This window comes from Tachysurus fulvidraco, chromosome 9 (assembly GCF_022655615.1).
Source record: "Tachysurus fulvidraco isolate hzauxx_2018 chromosome 9, HZAU_PFXX_2.0, whole genome shotgun sequence".
Taxonomy (NCBI): Eukaryota; Metazoa; Chordata; class Actinopteri; order Siluriformes; family Bagridae; genus Tachysurus; species Tachysurus fulvidraco.
In genome coordinates this window covers 84734-87500 of record NC_062526.1, presented here as the reverse complement: position 1 = coordinate 87500, position 2767 = coordinate 84734, and positions in this window count along the sequence as shown.

Below are 2767 nucleotides of genomic sequence, written 5' to 3'. Positions count from 1 at the left end.
TGGGACACATGGGTACAGAGCGAGTGCTGAGCCTGGCGAGAGAATGGTTCTACTAGCCATACATGTTGAAGTTGAAGTGGAAGAATATACCACCCCCAAAGGAAACCCAGTAGAGAGGTTCAATCAGACTCTACTACAGATGTGCGGACACTGGCAGACAAAGAAAAAGAAAGGTGGAAAGAGTACTTAACTACAACTGAATGGGGCACGAGTCTACTGTGTACTCTCCCTTTTACCTGTTGTATGAGTGGCATCCTCACCTTCCAGTTCCTTCCTAGACAGTAATAATAACAGGACGCTGCACCAGAACCTACTACTGCTAGTCAATGACTTACCTGTGGAAGCTCCCACAATGACACCTTGATCGCTGAAACCTGGAAAACAGAGAAAGACACGACAGACTCAGGCAAAGAAAGTAGCGGAGGAGGATACTGGTTGAGAATCCCAGTCAGTTGGACGAAACCAGGGGATAGTCGTCTACCTGAGCAAGTACCTCTAAAAGAACACAATCAAATACACAGAAGGGAGGAATCAAGTGTACTGGAAAATTGGTCAGAACCAAATACATACCTGGTACCACCTAAGGAAGACCATGTGGATGAGGAGAGGGAAGCAGCTGCTTGTGTTGAGCCAGAGAGAGTCGCAATTCAAGTGAAGGGAGTGAAGCTACAGTAAGAAGGTCTACGAGGGAGAAAAGGCCAAGACAAACACTTATGACACCTTTGGTCATCCTGTGCTACAGCCATACTAACACTTAATGCAGTGACAGCTTACCCAATCATACACACACCTGTTTGGGATACGAATAGTTGCCTACCACAAACTGGCTAAATCAATTCATACACATACTTAACTTCACTGTGCCTGTGTGTTGATTGCACATATAGGAGGTAAGACGTTGATCATTGGAGCTTTTCTTATTTTGTCAGGGAGAGTGTGATACACACAAAGTATGTATATAATTGTGTTTTTTTTTCTCTGGAATCTGTATATTGTTATAAGATCAATGATTACATTATTTTTTATGCAATGTGCAAATTGAAAATGTATATTGGTTTATATAGAGCAGAAAAAAAAGGACTCTTATTTTGATATTCTGGCCCAGAAGTTGCGAATGGAGGAGCTGTGAAAGTGCAGACGCGACTCCCATTCTGTTCATTTTATTCTGTGTTTACAGTAATCTGTCTGAAGGGTCTCCGGGTCTGCAACGCTATTCTCTGTGCTACAGAATACTGAGTGTTGAAGCATGTTGTTGACTGAAACCACTGATTAATGTCATCATCCCAACCAGCTCTATTCATGCACTAATATATTCTTTTTTAAGTCTTTTAAATCTGTTCTTATTCTATGTTATGTCATATTATATTTGACAGCAGTCTATATTTTCTATATATCTTAATATTTTCAGGTTTAAAAGGGAGGTTTTGTGTTGGTCTAAAAAATCTGCTCTCACCTCCGAGGTATGAACTTTTAATAAACTGAATGTGAAGCACAGAAATTCCACTGAAGCTGCTGTGTGTCCGAGACTGAACACCAGGGCTCGTATTCATGAAGATTCTCAGTGTAACGAGTTTCACCTAGTGCCAAAATTAGGAGACATAATCTTAGAAATGTGGCTGTTTAAAGAGAAGATCCAATCAAAGGTAAAAGTTCTTCATAAAGCATCTTAACCCTTAAAAGAGCTCATGAGTTTAAAAAGTGTTAGGAGTCGTGAGGAGGACTTTTATCGTAGAGTTTCTTTATCGTAGGTGGAAATGACGGTGATTAATAAGATAATACAGATTAGATAATGTAGTGTGTATGTATGTACATTTCTGTCATTTAACAGACTCCCTTTTCCAGAGTGACTTACATTTTTATTTCAGTTTATACAAATGAGCAATTGAGGGTTAAGGGCCTTGCTCACAGGCCCAGCAGTCGCACTTTGGTGGACCTAGGATTCAAACTCACAACCTTCTGATCAGTAGTCCAACACCTTAACCACTGAGCTACCACTTTTTTTACTGGACAACCAATCACAGTCTTCAGAGGAATGTGTCATACCTAGTAATGAGTTTAAGCCCCACCCCCTCTCTAAGATAAAAGTTTTTGTATTTGTTTAGAGTTGCTCTGAAACCTGAATCACGCTTAAGATAAGATTCACAGTTAGAAATGTTTAAACTTAATTCTGAGCTTTCTGAGATTATTCTTACAAGCTATGAATAAAGGCCATGAAACGAATCATGGAAACATTGAGCTCAATTTTGGACTAAATTCCTTGTTGAAGTCCTGAAACATAATAAAGAACACTGTCACAGATCTGAACCTGAACCCTCACACACACACACACACACACACACACACACACACACACACACACACACACACACACACACACACACACACACACACACACACACACACACACAGTGAGATGGAGTTCTGCTAGATTACTCAGGAGGAAAAATGTGTTCATTTGGATTTAAACACACACACACACACACACACACACACACACACACACACACACACACACACACACACACACACACACACACACAGAGCTAAGTGGTTCTGAGTAAATCAACACTCACACTCATTGGGCTGAAATCACAGCGATGGTGTAATGTGAGTGTTTGAACACACACTCTGCTGCTGGGGCTGAACAGCAGGATGCTAATGGAGGAAATGGCTTTATGATTGCACTCCGTAAAACCAACATCAAAATCACGAGCACACGAAGTCGAGGATTTTTCCAAATGGGCTGTAGAGGATGTGTGTGTGTGTG